Genomic DNA, 23,857 nt, shown 5'->3' with positions numbered 1-23,857 from the left:
TGCTAGATCGCGAGATGCAGAGCTCTCCTCTGGTCACACAGATCTCAACCCATAGACAACGGGGACATCCCCAGGGTACCCAGCTCAACGTGTAGACAGCAGAGACATCCTTTTGGGAACCCAGCACCCAATAATGATGCACATGTCTGCTAGATCTCAGGGTGCAGAGCTCTCCTCTGGTCACACAGATCTCAACCTGTAGACAACATAAACATGTCCAGGGTACCGAGCTCCCAGTAATGATGCACAGGTCTGCTAGATCTCAGTATGCAGAGCTCTCCTCTGGTCACACAGATCTGAACCTGTAGATAGCAGAGACATTCCCAGGGTACCCAGTTCCCAGTAATGATGCAGAGGTCTGCTAGATCTAAGAGTGCAGAGCTCTCCTCTGGTCACACAGATCTCAACCTGTAGACAGCAGAGACATGCCCAGGGTATCCATCTCCTAGAAATGATGCACAGGTCTGCTAGATCTTGGGATGCAGAGCTCTCTCGTCACACAGATCTCAATCCGTAGACAGCGGAGACATCCCCAGGGTACCCAACTCCCAGTAATGATGCACAGGTCTACTAGATCTCAGGATGCAGAGCTCCCCTCTGGTCACACTGATCTGAACCTGTAGACAGCAGAGACATCCCCAGGGACCGACCCAGTGCCCAGTAATGATGCACAGGTCTGCTAGATCTCAGGGTGCAGAGCTCTCCTCTGGTCACACAAATCTCAAACTGTAGACAGCATAGACATGCCCACGGTACCCAGCTCCCAGTAATGATGCACAGGTCTGCTAAATCTCAGTATGCGGAGCTCTCCTCTGGTCACACAGATCTGAACCTGTAGACAGCAGAGACATTGCCAGGGTACCCAGCTCCCAGTAACGATACAGAGGTCTGCTAGATATCAGGATGCAGAACTCTCCTCTGGTCACACAGATCTCAACCTGTAGACAGCAGAGACATCCCTAAGGTACCAAACCACCAGTAATGATGCACAGGTCTGCTAGATCTCAGGATGCAAAGCTCTCCTCTGGTAACGCAGATCTCAACCTGTAGACAGCAGAGACATTCCCAGGGTACCCAGCTCCCAGTAACGATACAGAGGTCTGCTAGATATCAGGATGCAGAGCGCTCCTCTGATCATACAGATTTCAACCTGTAGACAGCAGAGACATCCCTAAGGTACCCAACCACCAGTATTGATGCACAGGTTTGCTAAATCTCAGGATGCAAAGCTCTCCTCTGGTAATGCAGATCTCAACCTGTAGACAGCAGAGACATGCCCAGGGTATCCACCTCCTAGAAATGATGCACAGGTCTGCTAGATCTCGAGATGCAGAGCTCTCCTCTGGTCACACAGATCTCAACCCGTAGACAACGGGGACATCCCCAGGGTACCCAGCTCCCAGTAATGATGCAGAGGTCTACTAGATCTCAGGATGCAGAGCTCTCTCCTAGTCAAACAGATCTCAACGTGTAGACAGCAGAGACAATCTTTTGGGTACCCAGCACCCAGTAATGATGCACATGTCTGCTAGATCTCAGGGTGCAGAGCTCTCCTCTGGTCACACAGATCTCAACCTGTAGACAACATAAACATGTCCAGGGTACCGAGCTCCCAGTAATGATGCACAGGTCTGCTAGATCTCAGTATGCAGAGCTCTCCTCTGGTCACACAGATCTGAACGTGTAGACAGCAGAGACATTCCCAGGGTACCCAGCTCCCAGTAACGATACAGAGGTCTGCTAGATATCAGGATTCAGAGCTCTCCTCTGGTCACACAGATCTCAACCTGTAGACAGCAGAGACATCCCTAAGGTACCCAACCACCAGTAATGATGCACAGGTCTGCTAGATCTCAGGATGCAAAGCTCTCCTCTGGTAACGCAGATCTCAACCTGTAGACAGCAGAGACATTCCCAGGGTACCCAGCTCCCAGTAACGACACAGAGGTCTGCTAGATATCAGGATGCAGAGCGCTCCTCTGATCATACAGATCTCAACCTGTAGACAGCAGAGACATCTCTAAGGTACCCAACCACCAGTAATGATGCACAGTTCTGCTAGATCTCAGGATGCAAAGCTATCCTCTGGTAATACAGATCTCAACCTGTAGACAGCAGAGACATTCCCAGGGTACCCCTCTCCCAGTAATGATGCAGAGGGCTGCTAGATCTCAGGATGCAGAGCTCTCCTCTGGTCACACAGATCTCAAACTGTAGACAGCAGAGACATCCCTAAGGTACCCAACCACCAGTATTGATGCACAGGTTTGCTAAATCTCAGGATGCAAAGCTCTCCTCTGGTAATGCAGATCTCAACCTGTAGACAGCAGAGACATGCCCAGGGTATCCACCTCCTAGAAATGATGCACAGGTCTGCTAGATCTCGAGATGCAGAGCTCTCCTCTGGTCACACAGATCTCAACCCGTAGACAACGGGGACATCCCCAGGGTACCCAGCTCCCAGTAATGATGCAGAGGTCTACTAGATCTCAGGATGCAGAGCTCTCTCCTAGTCAAACAGATCTCAACGTGTAGACAGCAGAGACAATCTTTTGGGTACCCAGCACCCAGTAATGATGCACATGTCTGCTAGATCTCAGGGTGCAGAGCTCTCCTCTGGTCACACAGATCTCAACCTGTAGACAACATAAACATGTCCAGGGTACCGAGCTCCCAGTAATGATGCACAGGTCTGCTAGATCTCAGTATGCAGAGCTCTCCTCTGGTCACACAGATCTGAACGTGTAGACAGCAGAGACATTCCCAGGGTACCCAGCTCCCAGTAACGATACAGAGGTCTGCTAGATATCAGGATTCAGAGCTCTCCTCTGGTCACACAGATCTCAACCTGTAGACAGCAGAGACATCCCTAAGGTACCCAACCACCAGTAATGATGCACAGGTCTGCTAGATCTCAGGATGCAAAGCTCTCCTCTGGTAACGCAGATCTCAACCTGTAGACAGCAGAGACATTCCCAGGGTACCCAGCTCCCAGTAACGACACAGAGGTCTGCTAGATATCAGGATGCAGAGCGCTCCTCTGATCATACAGATCTCAACCTGTAGACAGCAGAGACATCTCTAAGGTACCCAACCACCAGTAATGATGCACAGTTCTGCTAGATCTCAGGATGCAAAGCTATCCTCTGGTAATACAGATCTCAACCTGTAGACAGCAGAGACATTCCCAGGGTACCCAGCTCCCAGTAACGATACAGAGGTCTGCTAGATATCAGGATGCAGAGCGCTCCTCTGGTCACACAGATCTCAAACTGTAGACAGCAGAGACATCCCTAAGGTACCCAACCACCAGTAATGATGCACAGGTCTGCTAGATCTCAGGATGCAAAGCTCTCCTCTGGTAATGCAGTTCTCAACCTGTAGACAGCAGAGACATGCCCAGGGTATCCACCTCCTAGAAATGATGCACAGGTCTGCTAGATCTCAGGATGCAGAGCTCTCCTCTGGTCACACAGATCTCAACCCGTAGACAACGGGGACATCCCCAGGGTACCCAGCTCCCAGTAATGATGCAGAGGTCTACTAGATCTCAGGATGCAGAGCTCTATCCTAGTCAAACAGATCTCAACGTGTAGACAGCAGAGACAATCTTTTGGGTACCCAGCACCCAGTAATGATGCACATGTCTGCTAGATCTCAGGGTGCAGAGCTCTCCTCTGGTCACACAGATCTCAACCTGTAGACAACATAAACATGTCCAGGGTACCGAGCTCCCAGTAATGATGCACAGGTCTGCTAGATCTCAGTATGCAGAGCTCTCCTCTGGTCACACAGATCTGAACGTGTAGACAGCAGAGACATTCCCAGGGTATCCAGCTCCCAGTAACGATACAGAGGTCTGCTAGATATCAGGATGGAGAGCTCTCCTCTGGTCACACAGATCTCAACCTGTAGACAGCAGAGACATCCCTAAGGTACCCAACCATCAGTAATGATGCACAGGTCTGCTAGATCTCTGGATGCAAAGCTCTCCTCTGGTAACGCAGATCTCAACCTGTAGAAAGCAGAGACATTTCCAGGGTAACCAGCTCCCAGTAACGATACAGAGGTCTGCTAGATATCAAGATGCAGAGCGTTCCTCTGATCACACAGATCTCAACCTGTAGACAGCAGAGACATGCCCAGGGTACCCAGTGCCCAGTAATAATGCACAGGTCTGCTGGATCTCAGGATGCAGAGCGCTCCTCTGTTCAAACAGATCTCAACCTGTAGACAGCAGAGACATCCCCAGGGTACCTAACTCCCAGTAATGATGCAGAGGTCTGCTAGATCTCAGGATGCAAAGCTCTCCTCTGGTAACGCAGATCTCAACCTGTAGACAGCAGAGACATGCCCACGGTACCCAGCTCCCAGTAATGATGCACAAGTCTGCTAGATCTCAGTATGCGGAGCTCTCCTCTGGTCACACAGATCTGAACCTGTAGACAGCAGAGACATTGCCAGGGTACCCAGCTCCCAGTAACGATACAGAGGTCTGCTAGATCTCACAATGCAGGGCTCTCCTCTGGTAACACAGATCTCAACCTGTAGACAGCAGAGACATCCCTTTGGGTACCCAGCTCACAGTAATGATGCACAGGTCTGCTAGATCTCGGGATGCAGAGCTCTCCTCTGGTCACACAGATCTCAACTTGTAGACAGTAGAGACATGCCCAGGGTACCCAGATCCCAGTAATGATGCAGAGGTCTGCTAGATCTCATGATGCAAAGCTCTCCTCTGGTAACGCAGATCTCAACCTGTAGACAGCAGAGACATGCCCAGGGTACCCAGTGCCCAGTAATGATGCACAGGTCTGCTGGATCTCAGGATGCACAGCGCTCCTCTGGTCAAACAGATCTCAACCTGTAGACAGCAGAGACATCCCCAGGGTACCCAACTCCCAGTAATGATGCAGAGGTCTGCTAGATCTCAGGATGCAAAGCTCTCCTCTGGTAATGCAGATCTCAACCTGTAGACAGCAGAGACATGCCCACGGTACCCAGCTCCCAGTAATGATGCACAGGTCTGCTAGATCTCAGTATGCAGAGCTCTCCTCTGGTCACACAGATCTGAACCTGTAGACAGCAGAGACATTGCCAGGGTACCCATCTCCCAGTAACGATACAGAGGTCTGCTAGATCTCACAATGCAGAGCTCTCCTCTGGTAACACAGATGTCAACCTGTAGACAGCACAGACATCCCTTTGGGTACCCAGCTCCCAGTAATGATGCACAGGTCTGCTAGATCTCGGGGTGCAGAGCTCTCCTCTGGTCACACAGATCTCAACTTGTAGACAGTAGAGACATACCCAGGGTACGCAGCTCCCAGTAATGATGCAGAGGTCTGCTGCATCTCAGGATGCATAGCTCTCCTCTGGTCACACAGATCTCAACTTGTAGACAGTAGAGACATGCCCAGGGTACCCAGTTCCCAGTAATGATGCAGAGGTCTGCTAGATCTAAGAGTGCAGAGGTCTCCTCTGGTCACACAGATCTCAACCTGTAGACAGCAGAAACATGCCCAGGGTATCCATCTCCTAGAAATGATGCACAGGTCTGCTAGATCTCGGGATGCAGAGCTCTCTCGTCACACAGATCTCAATCCGTAGACAGCTGAGACATCCGCAGGGTACCCAACTCCCAATAATGATGCAGAGGTCTACTAGATCTCAGGATGCAGAGCTCTCCTCTGGTCACACAGATCTGAACCTGTAGACAGCAGAGACATCCCCAGGGACCGACACAGTGCCCAGTAATGATGCACAGGTCTGCTAGATCTCAGGATGCAAAGCTCTACTCTGGTAACGCAGATCTCCACCTGTAGACAGCAGAGACATTCCCATGGTACCCATCTCCCAGTAACGATACAGAGGTTTGCTAGATATCAGGATGCAGAGCGCTCCTCTGATCATACAGATCTCAACCTGTAGACAGCAGAGACATCTCTAAGGTACCCAACCACCAGTAATGATGCACAGGTCTGCTAGATCTCAGTATGCAGAGCTCTCCTCTGGTCACACAGATCTGAACCTGTAGACAGCAGAGACATTCCCAGGGTACCCAGTTCCCAGTAATGATGCAGAGGTCTGCTAGATCTAAGAGTGCAGAGCTCTCCTCTGGTCACACAGATCTCAACCTGTAGACAGCAGAGACATGCCCAGGGTATCCATCTCCTAGAAATGATGCAAAGGTCTGCTAGATCTCGGGATGCAGAGCTCTCTCGTCACACAGATCTCAATCCATAGACAGCAGAGACATCCCCAGGGTACCCAACTCCCAGTAATGATGCAGAGGTCTACTAGATCTCAGGGTGCAGAGCTCTCCTCTGGTCACACAGATCTGAACCTGTAGACAGCAGAGACATTGCCAGGGTACCCAGCTCCCAGTAACGATACAGAGGTCTGCTAGATATCAGGATGCAGAGCTCTCCTCTGGTCACACAGATCTCAACCTGTAGACAGCAGAGACATCCCTAAGGTACCCAACCACCAGTAATGATGCACAGGTCTGCTAGATCTCAGGATGCAAAGCTCTCTTCTGGTAACGCAGATCTCAACCTGTAGACAGCAGAGACATTCCCAGGGTACCCAACTCCCAGTAATGATGCAGAGGTCTGCTAGATCTCAGGATGCAAAGCTCTCCTCTGGTAATGCAGATCTCAACCTGTAGACAGCAGAGACATCCCCAGGGTACGCAACTCCCAGTAATGATGCAGAGGTCTGCTAGATCTCAGATGCAAAGCTCTCCTCTGGTAATGCAGATCTCAACCTGTAGACAGCAGAGACATGCCCACGGTACCCAGCTCCCAGTAATGATGCACAAGTCTGCTAGATCTCAGTATGCGGAGCTCTCCTCTGGTCACACAGATCTGAACCTGTAGACAGCAGAGACATTGCCAGGGTACCCAGCTCCCAGTAACAATACAGAGGTCTGCTAGATCTCACAATGCAGAGCTCTCCTCTGGTAACACAGATGTCAACCTGTAGACAGCACAGACATCCCTTTGGGTACCCAGCTCCCAGTAATGATGCACAGGTCTGCTAGATCTCGGGGTGCAGAGCTCTCCTCTGGTCACACAGATTTCAACTTGTAGACAGTAGAGACATGCCCAGGGTACCCAGCTCCCAGTAATGATGCACAGGTCTGCTGCATCTCAGGATGCAGAGCTCTCCTCTGGTCACACAGATCTCAACTTGTAGACAGTAGAGACATGCCCAGGGTACCCAGTTCCCAGTAATGATGCAGAGGTCTGCTAGATCTAAGAGTGCAGAGCTCTCCTCTGGTCACACAGATCTCAACCTGTAGACAGCAGAGACATGCCCAGGGTATCCATCTCCTAGAAATGATGCACAGGTCTGCTAGATCTCGGGATGCAGAGCTCTCTCGTCACACAGATCTCAATCCGTAGACAGCGGAGACATCCGCAGGGTACCCAACTCCCAATAATGATGCAGAGGTCTACTAGATCTCAGGATGCAGAGCTCTCCTCTGGTCACACAGATCTGAACCTGTAGACAGCAGAGTCATCCCCAGGGACTGACACAGTGCCCAGTAATGATGCACAGGTCTGCTAGATCTCAGGGTGCAGAGTTCTCCTCTGGTCACACAAATCTCAACCTGTAGACAGCATAGACATGCCCACGGTACCCAGCTCCCAGAAATGATGCACAAGTATGCTAGATCTCAGTATGCGGAGTTCTCCTCTGGTCACACAGATCTGAACCTGTAGACAGCAGAGACATCCCTAAGGTACCCAAACACCAGTAATGATGCACAGGTCTGCTAGATCTCAGGATGCAAAGCTCTCCTCTGGTAACGCAGATCTCAACCTGTAGACAGCAGAGACATTTCCAGGGTACGCAGCTCCCAGTAGCGATACAGAGGTCTGCTAGATATCAGGATGCAGCGCTCTCCTCTGGTCACACAGATCTCAACCTGTAGACAACATAAACATGTCCAGGGTACTGAGCTCCCAGTAATGATGCACAGGTCTGCTAGATCCCGAGATGCAGAGCTCTCCTCTGGTCACACAGATCTCAACCCGTAGACAACGGGGACATCCCCAGGGTACCCAGCTCCCAGTAATGATGCAGAGGTCTACTAGATCTCAGGAAGCAGAGCTCTCTTCCAGTCAAACAGATCTCAACGTGTAGACAGCAGAGACATCCTTTTGGGTACCCAGCACCCAGTAATGATGCACATGTCTGCTAGATCTCAGGGTGCAGAGCTCTCCTCTGGTCACACAGATCTCAACCTGTAGACAACATAAACATGTCCAGGGTACCGAGCTCCCAGTAATGATGCACAGGTCTGCTAGATCTCAGTATGCAGAGCTCTCCTCTGGTCACACAGATCTGAACCTGTAGACAGCAGAGACATTCCCAGGGTACCCAGTTCCCAGTAATGACGCAGAGGTCTGCTAGATCTAAGAGTGCAGAGCTCTCCTCTGGTCACACAGATCTGAACCTGTAGACAGCAGAGACATCCCTAAGGTACCCAAACACCAGTAATGATGCACAGGTCTGCTAGATCTCAGGATGCAAAGCTCTCCTCTGGTAACGCAGATCTCAACCTGTAGACAGCAGAGACATTGCCAGGGTACCCAGCTCCCAGTAGCGATACAGAGGTCTGCTAGATATCAGGATGCAGCGCTCTCCTCTGGTCACACAGATCTCAACCTGTAGACAACATAAACATGTCCAGGGTACCGAGGTCCCAGTAATGATGCACAGGTCTGCTAGATCCCGAGATGCAGAGCTCTCCTCTGGTCACACAGATCTCAACCCGTAGACAACGGGGACATCCCCAGGGTACCCAGCTCCCAGTAATGATGCAGAGGTCTACTAGATCTCAGGATGCAGAGCTCTCTTCCAGTCAAACAGATCTCAACGTGTAGACAGCAGAGACATCCTTTTGGGTACCCAGCACCCAGTAATGATGCACATGTCTGCTAGATCTCAGGGTGCAGAGCTCTCCTCTGGTCACACAGATCTCAACCTGTAGACAACATAAACATGTCCAGGGTACCGAGCTCCCAGTAATGATGCACAGGTCTGCTAGATCTCAGTATGCAGAGCTCTCCTCTGGTCACACAGATCTGAACCTGTAGACAGCAGAGACATTCCCAGGGTACCCAGTTCCCAGTAATGACGCAGAGGTCTGCTAGATCTAAGAGTGCAGAGCTCTCCTCTGGTCACACAGATCTCAACCTGTAGACAGCAGAGACATGCCCAGGGTATCCATCTCCTAGAAATGATGCACAGGTCTGCTAGATCTCGGGATGCAGAGCTCTCTCGTCACACAGATCTCAATCCATAGACAGCGTAGACATCCCCAGGGTACCCAACTCCCAGTAATGATGCAGAGGTCTACTAGATCTCAGGATGCAGAGCTCTCCTCTGGTCACACAGATCTGAACCTGTAGACAGCAGAGACATCCCCAGGGACCGACCCAGTGCCCAGTAACGATGCACAGGTCTGCTAGATCTCAGGGTGCAGAGCTCTCCTCTGGTCACACAAATCTCAACCTATAGACAGCATAGACATGCCCACAGTACCCAGCTCCCAGTAATGATGCACAGGTCTGCTAAATCTCAGTATGCGGAGCTCTCCTCTGGTCAAAGAGATCTGAACCTGTAGACAGCAGAGACATTGCCAGGGTACCCAGCTCCCAGTAACGATACAGATGTCTGCTAGATATCAGGATGGAGAGCTCTCCTCTGGTCACACAGATCTCAACCTGTAGACAGCAAAGACATCCCTAAGGTACCCAACCACCAGTAATGATGCACAGGTCTGCTAGATCTCAGGATGCAAAGCTCTCCTCTGGTAACGCAGATCTCAACCTGTAGACAGCAGAGACATTCCCAGGGTACCCAACTCCCAGTAATGATGCAGAGGTCTGCTAGATCTCAGGATGGAAAGCTCTCCTCCGGTAATGCAGATCTCAACCTGTAGACAGCAGAGACATCCCCAGGGTACCCAACTCCCAGTAATGATGCAGAGGTCTGCTAGATCTCAGGATGCAAAGCTCTCCTCTGGTAATGCAGATCTCAACCTGTAGACAGCAGAGACATGCCCACGGTACCCAGCTCCCAGTAATGATGCACAGGTCTGCTAGATCTCAGTATGCGGAGCTCTCCTCTGGTCACACAGATATGAACCTGTAGACAGCAGAGACATTGCCAGGGTAGCCAGCTCCCAGTAACGATACAGAGGTCTGCTAGATCTCACAATGCAGAGCTCTCCTCTGGTAACAGAGATGTCAACCTGTAGACAGCACAGACATCCCTTTGGGTACCCAGCTCCCAGTAATGATGCACAGGTCTGCTAGATCTCGGGGTGCAGAGCTCTCCTCTGGTCACACAGATCTCAACTTGTAGACAGTAGAGACATGCCCAGGGTACCCAGCTCCCAGTAATGCCCAGGGTACCCAGCTCCCAGTAATGATGCACAGGTCTGCTGCATCTCAGGATGCGGAGCTCTCCTCTGGTCACACAAATCTCAACTTGTAGACAGTAGAGACATGCCCAGGGTACCCAGTTCCCAGTAATGATGCAGAGGTCTGCTAGATCTAAGAGTGCAGAGCTCTCCTCTGGTCACACAGATCTCAACCTGTAGACAGCAGAGACATGCCCAGGGTATCCATCTCCTAGAAATGATGCACAGGTCTGCTAGATCTCGGGATGCAGAGCTCTCTCGTCACACAGATCTCAATCCGTAGACAGCGGAGACATCCGCAGGGTACCCAACTCCCAATAATGATACAGAGGTCTACTAGATCTCAGGATGCAGAGCTCTCCTCTGGTCACACAGATCTGAACCTGTAGACAGCAGAGACATCCCCAGGGACTGACACAGTGCCAAGTAATGATGCACAGGTCTGCTAGATCTCAGGGTGCAGAGCTCTCCTCTGGTCACACAAATCTCAGCCTGTAGACAGCATAGACATGCCCACGGTACCCAGCTCCCAGTAATGATGCACAAGTATGCTAGATCTCAGTATGCGGAGTTCTCCTCTGGTCACACAGATCTGAACCTGTAGACAGCAGAGACATCCCTAAGGTACCCAAACACCATTAATGATGCACAGATCTGCTAGATCTCAGGGTGCAAAGCTCTCCTCTGGCAACGCAGATCTCAACCTGTAGACAGCAGAGACATTGCCAGGGTACCCAGCTCCCAGTAGCGATACAGAGGTCTGCTAGATATCAGGATGCAGCGCTCTCCTCTGGTCACACAGATCTCAACCTGTAGACAGCAGAGACATCCCTAAGGTAACCAAACACCAGTAATGATGCACAGGTCTGCTAGATCTCAGGATGCAAAGCTCTCCTCTGGTAACGCCGATCTCAACCTGTAGACAGCAGAGACATTCCCAGGGTACCCAGCTCCCAGTAACGATACAGAGGTCTGCTAGATATCAGGATGCAGAGCTCTCTCGTCACACAGATCTCAATCCATAGACAGCGGAGACATCCCCAGGGTACCCAACTCCCAGTAATGATGCAGAGGTCTACTGGATCTCAGGATGCAGAGCTCTCCTCTGGTCACACAGATCTAAACCTGTAGACAGCAGAGACATCCCCAGGGACCGACCCAGTGCCCAGTAATGATGCACAGGTCTGCTAGATCTCAGGGTGCAGAGCTCTCCTCTGGTCACACAAATCTCAACCTGTAGACAGCATAGACATGCCCACGGTACCCAACTCCCAGTAATGATGCACAGGTCTGCTAGATCTCAGTATGCGGAGCTCTCCTTTGGTCACACAGATCTGAACCTGTAGACAGCAGAGACATTGCCAGGGTACCCAGCTCCCATTAACGATACAGAGGTCTGCTAGATATCAGGATGCAGAGCTCTCCTCTGGTCACACAGATCTCAACCTGTAGACAGCAGAGACATCCCTAAGGGACCCAACCACCAGTAATGATGCACAGGTCTGCTAGATCTCAGGATGCAAAGCTCTCCTCTGGTAACGCAGTTCTCAACCTGTAGACAGCAGAGACATTCCCAGGGTACCCAGCTCCCAGTAACGATACAGAGGTCTGCTAGATATCAGGATGCAGAGCGCTCCTCTGGTCACACAGATCTCAAACTGTAGACAGCAGAGACATCCCTAAGGTACCCAACCACCAGTAATGATGCACAGGTCTGCTAGATCTCAGGATGCAAAGCTCTCCTCTGGTAATGCAGATCTCAACCTGTAGACAGCAGAGACATTGCCAGGGTACCCAGTTCCCAGTAATGATGCAGAGGTCTGCTAGATCTAAGAGTGCACAGCTCTCCTCTGGTCACAGATCTCAACCCGTAGACAATGGGGACATCCCCAGGGTACCCTGCTCCCAGTAATGATGCAGAGGTCTACTAGATCTCAGGATGCAGAGCTCTCTTCTAGTCAAACAGATCTCAACGTGTAGACAGCAGAGACAATCTTTTGGGTACCCAGCACCCAGTAATGATGCACATGTCTGCTAGATCTCAGGGTGCAGAGCTCTCCTCTGGTCACACAGATCTCAACCTGTAGACAACATAAACATGTCCAGGGTACCGAGCTCCCAGGAATGATGCACAGCTCTGCTAGATCTCAGTATGCAGAGCTCTCCTCTGGTCACACAGATCTGAACCTGTAGACAGCAGAGACATTGCCAGGGTACCCAGTTCCCAGTAATGATGCAGAGGTCTGCTAGATCTAAGAGTGCACAGCTCTCCTCTGGTCACACAGATCTCAACCTGTAGACAGCAGAGACATGCCCAGGGTATCCATCTCCTAGAAATGATGCACAGGTCTGCTAGATCTCGGGATGCAGAGCTCTCTCGTCACACAGATCTCAATCCGTAGACAGCGGAGACATCCCCAGGGTACCCAACTCCCAGTAATGATGCAGAGGTCTGCTAGATCTCAGGATGCAGAGCTCTCCTCTGGTCACACATATCTGAACCTGTAGACAGCAGAGACATCCCCAGGGACCGACCCAGTGCCCAGTAATGATGCACAGGTCTGCTAGATCTCAGGGTGCAGAGCACTCCTCTGGTCACACAAATCTCAACCTGTAGACAGCATAGACATGCCCACGGTACCCAGCTCCCAGTAATGATGCACAGGTCTGCTAAATCTCAGTATGCGGAGCTCTCCTCTGGTCACACAGATCTAAACCTGTAGACAGCAGAGACATTGCCAGGGTACCCAGCTCCCAGTAACGATACAGAGGTCTGCTAGATATCAGGATGCAGAGCTCTCCTCTGGTCACACAGATCTCAACCAGTAGACAGCAGAGACATCCCTAAGGTACCCAACCACCAGTAATGATGCACAGGTCTGGTAGATCTCAGGATGCAAAGCTCTCCTCTGGTAACGCAGGTCTCAACCTGTAGACAGCAGAGACATTCCCAGGGTACCCAGCTCCCAGTAACGATACAGAGGTCTGCTAGATATCAGGATGCAGGGCGCTCCTCTGATCATACAGATCTCAACCTGTAGACAGCAGAGACATCTCTAAGGTACCCAACCACCAGTAATGATGCACAGGTCTGCTAGATCTCAGGATGCAAAGCTCTCCTCTGGTAACGTAGATCTCAACCTGTAGACAGCAGAGACATTCCCAGGGTACCCAGCTCCCAGTAACGAAACGGAGGTCTGCTAGATATCAGGATGCAGAGCGCTCCTCTGGTAATGCAGATCTCAACCTGTAGACAGCAGAGACATGCCCAGGGTATCCACCTCCTAGAAATGATGCACAGGTCTGCTAGATCTCGAGATGCAGAGCTCTCCTCTGGTCACACAGATCTCAACCCGTAGACAACGGGGACATCCCCAGGGTACCCAGCTCCCAGTAATGATGCAGAGGTCTACTAGATCTCAGGATGCAGAGCTCTCTTCCAGTCAAACAGAGCTCAACGTGTAGACAGCAGAGACATCCTTTTGGGTACCCAGCACCCAGTAATGATGCACATGTCTGCTAGATCTCAGGGTGCACAGCTCTCCTCTGGTCGCACAGATCTCAACCTGTAGACAACATAAACATGTCCAGGGTACCGAGCTCCCAGTAATGATGCACAGGTCTGCTAGATCTCAGTATGCAGAGCTCTCCTCTGGTCACACAGATCTGAACCTGTAGACAGCAGAGACATTCCCAGGGTACCCAGTTCCCAGTAATGATGCAGAGGTCTGCTAGATCTAAGAGTGCAGAGCTCTCCTCTGGTCACACAGATCTCAACCTGTAGACAGCAGAGACATGCCCAGGGTTTCCATCTCCTAGAAATGATGCACAGGTCTGCTAGATCTCGGGATGCAGAGCTCTCTCGTCACTCAGATCTCAATCCGTAGACAGCAGAGACATCCCCAGGGTACCCAACTCCCAGTAATGATGCAGAGGTCTACTAGATCTCAGGATGCAGAGCTCTCCTCTCGTCACACAGATCTGAACCTGTAGACAGCAGAGACATCCCCAGGGACCGACCCAGTGCCCAGTAATGATGCACAGGTCTGCTAGATCTCAGGGTGCAGAGCTCTCCTCTGGTCACACAAATCTCAACCTGTAGACAGCATATACATGCCCACGGTACCCAGCTCCCAGTAATGATGCACAGGTCTGCTAAATCTCAGTATGCGGAGCTCTCCTCTGGTCACACAGATGTGAACCTGTAGACAGCAGAGACATTGCCAGGGTACCCAGCTCCCAGTAACGATACAGAGGTCTGCTAGATATCAGGATGCAGAGCTCGCCTCTGGTCACACAGATCTCAACCTGTAGACAGGAGAGACATCCCTAAGGTACCCAACCACCAGTAATGATGCACAGGTCTGCTAGATATCAGGATGCAAAGCTCTCCTCTGGTAACGCAGATCTCAACCTGTAGACAGCAGAGACATGCCCAGGGTACCCAGTGCCCAGTAATGATGCACAGGTCTGCTGGATCTCAGGATGCAGAGCGCTCCTCTGGTCAAACAGATCTCAACCTGTAGACAGCAGAGACATCCCCAGGGTACCCAACTCCCAGTAATGATGCAGAGGTCTGCTAGATCTCAGGATGCAAAGCTCTCCTCTGGTAACGCAGATCTCAACCTGTAGACAGCAGAGACATGCCCACTGTACCCATCTCCCAGTAATGATGCACAGGTCTGCTAGATCTCAGTATGCGGAGCTCTCCTCTGGTCACACAGATCTGAACCTGTAGACAGCAGAGACATTGCCAGGGTACCCAGCTCCCAGTAACGATACAGAGGTCTTCTAGATCTCACAATGCAGAGCTCTCCTCTGGTAACACAGATCTCAACCTGTAGACTGCAGAGACATCCCTTTGGGTACCCAGCTCCCAGTAATGATGCACAGGTCTGCTAGATCTCGGGATGCAGAGCTCTCCTCTGGTCACACAGATCTCAACTTGTAGACAGTAGAGACATGCCCAGGGTACCCAGTTCCCAGTAATGATGCAGAGGTCTGCTAGATCTAAGAGTGCAGAGCTCTCCTCTGGTCACACAGATCTCAAACTGTAGACAGCAGAGACATCCCCAGGGTATCCATCTCCTAGAAATTATGCACAGGTCTGCTAGATCTCGGGATGCAGAGCTCTCTGGTCACACAAATCTCAACCTGTAGACAGCATAGACATGCCCACGGTACCCAGCTCCCAGTAATGATGCACAAGTCTGCCAGATCTCAGTATGCGGAGCTCTCCTCTGGTCACACAGATCTGAACCTGTAGACAGCAGAGACATTGCCAGGGTACCTAGCTCCCAGTAACGATACAGAGGTCTGCTAGATATCAGGATGCAAATAACAAGGGGGGTCCTGGGAGACTCTCTGCCAGACATGAGTCCTGGTTACAATAGCCTTACCCAGAGTCTTTAGCTCACTATCTTTCTCAGAGAAGAAATATCCCAAACATATCAGTCTTTGTCCTGCCCTGGGGCAGTCCAGCACCGAAATGATAGGCAATTCTCCTCTGAACAAGAGTACCAAGAGCAACCCCAGACACGTGTTTCGGTCTGGTTGAACCTCATCAGTAGGGTGTAGCTGTGTCTCTCTAAGAATAGTGAGCAAGGGGTCCACGTCTGGATTCCCCTAGTAACTTAGGGTGAGACCCAAAGTTACTTGAAATATACAAATAACAAGGGGGGTCATGGGAGACTCTCTGCCAGACATGAGTCCTGGTTACAAGAGCCTTACCCAGAGTCTTTAGCTCACTATCTTTCACAGAGAAGAAATATCCCAAACATATCAGTCTTTGTCCTGCCCTGGGGCAGTCCAGCACCGAAATGATAGGCAATTCTCCTCTGAACAAGAGTAGCAACAGCAACCCCAGACACGTGTTTCGGTCTGGTTGAACCTCATCAGTAGGGTGTAGCTGTGTCTCTCTAAGAATAGTGAGCAAGGGGTCCACGTCTGGATTTCCCTAGTAACTTAGGGTTAGACCCAAAGTTACTTGAAATATGCAAATAACAAGGGGGGTCCTGGGAGACTCTCTGCCAGACATGAGTCCTGGTTACAAGAGCCTTACCCAGAGTCTTTAGCTCACTATCTTTCACAGAGAAGAAATATCCCAAACATATCAGTCTTTGTCCTGCCCTGGGGCAGCCCAGCACTGAAATGATAGGCAATTCTCCTCTGAACAAGAGTACCAACAGCAACCCCAGACACGTGTTTCGGTCTGGTTGAACCTCATCAGGATGCAGCGCTCTCCTCTGGTCACACAGATCTCAACCTGTAGACAGCAGAGACATCCCTAAGGTACCCAACCACCAGTAATGATGCACAGGTCTGCTACATCTCAGAATGCAAAGCTCTCCTCTGGTAACCCAGATCTCAACCTGTAGACAGCAGAGACATTCCCAGGGTACCCAGCTCCCATGAACGATACAGAGGTCTGCTAGATATCAGGATGCAGAGCGCTCCTCTGATCATACAGATCTCAACCTGTAGACAGCAGAGACATCTCTAAGGTACCCAACCACCAGTAATGATGCACAGGTCTGCTATATCTCAGGATGCAAAGCTCTCCTCTGGTAACGCAGATCTCAACCTGTAGACAGCAGAGACATTCCCAGGGTACCCAGCTCCCAGTAACGATACAGAGGTCTGCTAGATATCAGGATGCAGAGCGCTCCTCTGGTCACACAGATCTCAAACTGTAGACAGCAGAGACATCCCTAAGGTACCCAACCACCAGTAATGATGCACAGGTCTGCTAGATCTCAGGATGCAAAGCTCTCCTCTGGTAATGCAGATCTCAACCTGTAGACAGCAGAGACATGCCCAGGGTATCCACCTCCTAGAAAAGATGCACAGGTCTCCTAGATCTCGGTATGCAGAGCTCTCCTCTGGTCACACAGATCTCAACCCGTAGACAACGGGGACATCCCCAGGGTACCCAGCTCCCAGTAATGATGCAGAGGTCTACTAGATCTCAGGATGCAGAGCTCTCCTCTAGTCAAACAGATCTCAACGTGTAGACAGCAGAGACATCCTTTTGGGTACCCAGCACCCAGTAATGATGCACATGTCTGCTAGATCTCAGGGTGCAGAGCTCTCCTCTGGTCACACAGATCTCAACCTGTAGACAACATAAACATGTCCAGGGTACCGAGCTCCCAGTAATGATGCACAGGTCTGCTAGATCTCAGTATGCAGAGCTCTCCTCTGGTCACACAGATCTGAACCTGTAGACAGCAGAGACATTCCCAGGGTATCCAGCTCCCAGTAACGATACAGAGGTCTGCTAGATATCAGGATGCAGAGCTCTCCTCTGGTCACACAGATCTCAACCTGTAGACAGCAGAGACATCCCTAAGTAATGATCACCAGTAATGATGCACAGGTCTGCTAGATCTCAGGATGCAAAGCTCTCCTCTGGTAATGCAGATCTCAACCTGTAGAAAGCAGAGACATGTCCAGGGTAACCAGCTCCCAGTAACGATACAGAGGTCTACTAGATATCAGGATGCAAAGCTCTCCTCTGGTAACGCAGATCTCAACCTGTAGACAGCAGAGACATCCCCAGGGTACCCAGCTCCCAGTAATGATGCGCTGGTCTGCTAGATCCCAGGATGCAGAGCTCTCCTCTGGTAATGCAGATCTCAACCTGTAGACAGCAGAGACATGCCCAGGGTATCCATCTCCTAGAAATGATGCACAGGTCTGCTAGATCTCGGGATGCAGAGCTCTCCTCTGGACACACAGATCTCAACCTGTAGACAATGGAGACATCCCCAGGGTACCCAGCTCCCAGTAATGATGCAGAGGTCTACTTGATCTCAGGATGCAGAGCTCTCCCCTAGTCACACAGATCTCAACCTGTAGACAGCAGAGACATCCTTTTGGGTACCCAGCACACAGTAATGATGCACATGTTGGCTAGATCTCAGGGTGCAGAGCTCTCCTCTGGTTGACCAGATCTCAACCTGTAGACAACATAAACATGTCCAGGGTACCCAGCACCCAGTAATGATGCACAGGTCTGCTAGATCTCAGGGTATAGAGCTCTCTACTGGTCACACAACTCTCAACCTGTAGACAGCATAGCCATGTCCACGGTACCCAGCTCCCAGTAATGAGGCACAGGTCTGCTGGATCTCAGTATGCTGAGCTCTCTTCTGTTCACACATAGCTCAACCTGTAGACAGCAGAAACATGCCCAGTGTATCCCTCTCCTAGAAATGATGCACAGGTCTGCTAGATCTCAGGAGGCAGAGCTCTCTTCTGGCCACACAGATAACCTGTAGACAGCGCAGACATCCCCAGGGTACCCAGCTCCCAGTTATGATGCACAGGTCTGCTAGATCTCAGGATGCAGAGCTCCCTTCTTGTCACACAGATCTCAACCTGTAGACAGCCGAGACATCCCTTCTGGTACCCAACGCCCAGTAATGATGCAGAGGTCTGCTAGATCTCAGGGTGCAGAGCTCTCCTCTGGTCACACAGATCTCAACCTGTAGACAGCAGATACTTCCCCAGGATACCCCGCTCCCAGTAATGATGCACAGGCCTTCTAGATCTCAGGATGCAGAGTCCTCCTCTGCTCACACAGATCTCAACCTGCAGACAGCAGAGACATGTCCAGGGTACCCAGCTCCCAGTAATGATGCAAAAGTCAGCTAGATCTCAGGGTGCAGAGCTCTCCTCTGGTCATACAGAACTCGACCTTTAGACAGTTGAGACATCCCCAGGGTACCCAGCTCCCAGTAATGATGCACAGGTCTGCTAGATCTCAGGATGCAGAGCTCTCTTCTTTACACATATCCCAACCTGTAGACAGCAGAGACCTCCCCAGGGTACCCAGCTCCCAGTAATGATGCACAAGTCTGCTAGATCTCATGATGCAGAGCTCTCCTCTGGTCACACAGATAACCTGTAGACAGTAGAGACATGCCCAGGGTACCCAGCTCCCAGTAATGATGCACAGGTCTGCTAGATCTCAAGATGCAGAGTGCTCCTCTGGTCACACAGATCGCAACCTGTAGACAGCAGAGACATACCTCGGGTACCTAGCTCCCAGTAATGATACACAGGTCTGCAAGATCACATGAAGCACAGCTCTACTCAGATCACACAGATTTCAACCTATAGACAGCAGAGACATGCCCAGGGTACCCAGATCTCAATAATGATGCACATGTCTGCTAGATCTCGGGATGCAGAGCTCTCCTCTGGTCACACCGATCTCAACCTGTAGACAGCAGACACATGCCCAGGGTACCCAGCTCCCGGCAATGAAGCACAGGTCTGCTAGATTTCAGGATGCAGAGTGCTCCTCTGGTAAGAGAGATCTCAACCTGTAGACAGCAGAGACATGCCCAGGGTACCGGGCGCCCAGTAATGATGCACAGGTCTGCAAGATCTCAAGATGCAGAGCTCTCCTCTGGTCACACACATCTCAACCGGTAGACAGCAGAGACATGCCCAGGGTACCCAGCTCCCAGTAATAATGCACAGGTCTGCTAGATCACAGGATGCAGAGATCTCCTCTGGTAAGAGAGATCTCAACCTGTAGACAGCAGAGACATGCCCAGGGTACCCAGCTCCCAGTAAGGACGCACAGGTCTGCTAGATCTCAGGGTGCAGAGCTCTCCTCTGGTCACACAGATCTCAACCTGTAGACAGCAGAGATATGCCCAGGGTACCCAGCTCCCAGCAATGAAGCAGAGATCTGCTCAATCTCAGGATGCAGAGCTCTTTTCTGGTCACACAGATCTCAACCTGTAGACAGCAGAGACATCCCCAGGGTACCCAGCTCCCAGTAATGATGCACAGGTCTGCTAGATCTCAGGATGCAGAGTGCTCCTCTGGTAAGAGAGATCTCAACCTGTAGACAGCAGAGACATGCCCAGGGTACCCAGCTCCCAGTAATAATGCACAGGTCTGCTAGATCTCAGGATGCAGAGCTCTCCTCTGGTCACACAGATCTGAACCTGTAGATACCAAAGACATTCCCAGGGTACCCAGTTCCCAGTAATGATGCAGAGGTCTGCTAGATCTAAGAGTGCAGAGCTCTCCTCTGGTCACACAGATCTCAACCTGTAGACAGCAGAGACATGCCCAGGGTATCCATCTCCTAGAAATGATGCACAGGTCTGCTAGATCTTGGGATGCAGAGCTCTCTCGTCACACAGATCTCAATCCGTAGACAGCGGAGACATCCCCAGGGTACCCAACTCCCAGTAATGATGCAGAGGTCTACTAGATCTCAGGATGCAGAGCTCCCCTCTGGTCACACAGATCTGAACCTGTAGACAGCAGAGACATCCCCAGGGACCGACCCAGTGCCCAATAATGATGCACAGGTCTGCTAGATCTCAGGGTGCAGAGCTCTCCTCTGGTCACACAAATCTCAACCTGTAGACAGCATAGACATGCCCACGGTACCCAGCTCCCAGTAATGATGCACAGGTCTGCTAAATCTCAGTATGCGGAGCTCTCCTCTGGTCACACAGATATGAACCTGTAGACAGCAGAGACATTGCCAGGGTACCCAGCTCCCAGTAACGATACAGAGGTCTGCTAGATATCAGGATGCAGAGCTCTCCTCTGGTCACACAGATCTCAACCTGTAGACAGCAGAGACATCCCTAAGGTACCCAACCACCAGTAATGATGCACAGGTCTGCTAGATCTCAGGATGCAAAGCTCTCCTCTGGTAACGCAGAACTCAACCTGTAGACAGCAGAGACATTCCCAGGGTACCCAGCTCCCAGTAACGATACAGAGGTCTGCTAGATATCAGGATGCAGAGCGCTCCTCTGATCATACAGATCTCAACCTGTAGACAGCAGAGACATCCCTAAGGTACCCAACCACCAGTATTGATGCACAGGTCTGCTAGATCTCAGGATGCAAAGCTCTCCTCTGGTAATGCAGATCTCAACCTGTAGACAGCAGAGACATGCCCAGGGTATCCACCTCCTAGAAACGATGCACAGGTCTGCTAGATCTCGAGATGCAGAGCTCTCCTCTGGTCACACAGATCTCAACCTGTAGACAACGGGGACATCCCCAGGGTACCCAGCTCCCAGTAATGATGCACAGGTCTGCTAGATCTCAGGATGCAAAGCTCTCCTCTGGTAATGCAGATCTCAACCTGTAGACAGCAGAGACATGCCCAGGGTATCCACCTCCTAGAAACGATGCACAGGTCTGCTAGATCTCGAGATGCAGAGCTCTCCTCTGGTCACACAGATCTCAACCTGTAGACAACGGGGACATCCCCAGGGTACCCAGCTCCCAGTAATGATGCAGAGGTCTACTAGATATCAGGATGCAGACCTCTCTTCTAGTCAAACAGATCTCAACGTGTAGACAGCAGAGACATCCTTTTGGGTACCCAGCACCCAGTAATGATGCACATGTCTGCTAGATCTCAGGGTGCAGAGCTCTCCTCTGGTCACACAGATCTCAACCTGTAGACAACATAAACATGTCCAGGTTACAGAGCTCCCAGTAATGATGCACAGGTCTGCTAGATCTCAGTATGCAGAGCTCTCCTCTGGTCACACAGATCTGAACCTGTAGACAGCAGAGACATTCCCAGGGTACCCAGTTCCCAGTAATGATGCAGAGGTCTGCAAGATCTAAGAGTGCAGAGCTCTCCTCTGGTCACACAGATCTCAACCTGTAGACAACATAAACATGTCCAGGGTACCGAGTTCCCAGTAATGATGCACAGGTCTGCTAGATCTCAGTATGCAGAGCTCTCCTCTGGTCACACAGATCTGAACCTGTAGATAGCAAAGACATGCCCAGGGTATCCACCTCCTAGAAATGATGCACAGGTCTGCTAGATCGCGAGATGCAGAGCTCTCCTCTGGTCACACAGATCTCAACCCATAGACAACGGGGACATCCCCAGGGTACCCAGCTCCCAGTAATGATGCAGAGGTCTACTAGATCTCAGGATGCAGAGCTCTCTTCTAGTCAAACAGATCTCTACGTGTAGACAGCAGAGACATCCTTTTGGGAACCCAGCACCCAATAATGATGCACATGTCTGCTAGATCTCAGGGTGCAGAGCTCTCCTCTGGTCACACAGATCTCAACCTGTAGACAACATAAACATGTCCAGGGTACCGAGTTCCCAGTAATGATGCACAGGTCTGCTAGATCTCAGTATGCAGAGCTCTCCTCTGGTCACACAGATCTGAACCTGTAGATAGCAAAGACATTCCCAGGGTACCCAGTTCCCAGTAATGATGCAGAGGTCTGCTAGATCTAAGAGTGCAGAGCTCTCCTCTGGTCACACAGATCTGAACCTGTAGACAGCAGAGACATTCCCAGGGTACCCATCTCCCAGTAACGATACAGAGGTCTGCTAGATATCAGGATGCAGAGCACTCCTCTGCTCACACAGATCTCAAACTGTAGACAGCAGAGACATCCCTAAGGTACCCAACCACCAGTAATGAGGCACAGGTCTGCTAGATCTCAGGATGCAAAGCTCTCCTCTGGTAATGCAAATCTCAACCTGTAGACAGCAGAGACATGCCCAGGGTATCCACCTCCTAGAAATGATGCACAGGTCTGCTAGATCGCGAGATGCAGAGCTCTCCTCTGGTCACACAGATCTCAACCCATAGACAACGGGGACATCCCCAGGGTACCCAGCTCCCAGTAATGATGCAGAGGTCTACTAGATCTCAGGATGCAGAGCTCTCTTCTAGTCAAACAGATCTCTACGTGTAGACAGCAGAGACATCCTTTTGGGAACCCAGCACCCAATAATGATGCACATGTCTGCTAGATCTCAGGGTGCAGAGCTCTCCTCTGGTCACACAGATCTCAACCTGTAGACAACATAAACATGTCCAGGGTACCGAGTTCCCAGTAATGATGCACAGGTCTGCTAGATCTCAGTATGCAGAGCTCTCCTCTGGTCACACAGATCTGAACCTGTAGATAGCAAAGACATTCCCAGGGTACCCAGTTCCCAGTAATGATGCAGAGGTCTGCTAGATCTAAGAGTGCAGAGCTCTCCTCTGGTCACACAGATCTCAACCTGTAGACAGCAGAGACATGCCCAGGGTATCCATCTCCTAGAAATGATGCACAGGTCTGCTAGATCTTGGGATGCAGAGCTCTCTCGTCACACAGATCTCAATCCGTAGACAGCGGAGACATCCCCAGGGTACCCAACTCCCAGTAATGATGCAGAGGTCTACTAGATCTCAGGATGCAGAGCTCCCCTCTGGTCACACAGATCTGAACCTGTAGACAGCAGAGACATCCCCAGGGACCGACCCAGTGCCCAATAATGATGCACAGGTCTGCTAGATCTCAGGGTGCAGAGCTCTCCTCTGGTCACACAAATCTCAACCTGTAGACAGCATAGACATGCCCACGGTACCCAGCTCCCAGTAATGATGCACA

Source organism: Ambystoma mexicanum, chromosome 4q (genome assembly GCF_040938575.1).
Source record: "Ambystoma mexicanum isolate Mex_15411 chromosome 4q, UKY_AmexF1_1, whole genome shotgun sequence".
Lineage (NCBI taxonomy): Eukaryota > Metazoa > Chordata > Amphibia > Caudata > Ambystomatidae > Ambystoma > Ambystoma mexicanum.
The sequence above is the reverse complement of the archived record's forward strand: the minus strand, read 5'-3'. Positions refer to the sequence as shown.